Source organism: Athene cunicularia (genome assembly GCF_003259725.1).
Source record: "Athene cunicularia isolate RWA chromosome Z unlocalized genomic scaffold, athCun1 chrZ_part3, whole genome shotgun sequence".
NCBI lineage: Eukaryota > Metazoa > Chordata > Aves > Strigiformes > Strigidae > Athene > Athene cunicularia.
The window spans coordinates 8364510-8364867 of NW_020799144.1; positions in this window are offsets into that span (position 1 = coordinate 8364510).

Below are 358 nucleotides of genomic sequence, written 5' to 3' on the forward strand. Positions count from 1 at the left end.
GAGGATAGCGAACTCCTGCACCTGCACAAAAAGCTTGCAGTTGCTTAAGATACAAATCTATTTTAAACCGATAAATAAAACGGGAACTCTGCGAGCCTGACGATATTTGTAGGCGTTTTCGTGCTTATCTACAAAGAGGGGCAGAGATGAAGATCCAAAATCTAAAATATTAAAATTTTACTTTAAACCTGCATTATCTAAAATTTTATTTCAATCTTAGTTGGAGATAGTCCTTCGCGGCATACGTATTTTTAGACATTCTACATAAGTAAACATTACGTGCGTTACCTACACTCTACCCGCGGAGCGCCGCGCAGGCGGGCGGGTGTCGGCGCGGAACGGGGCTAGGGCCGCAGGC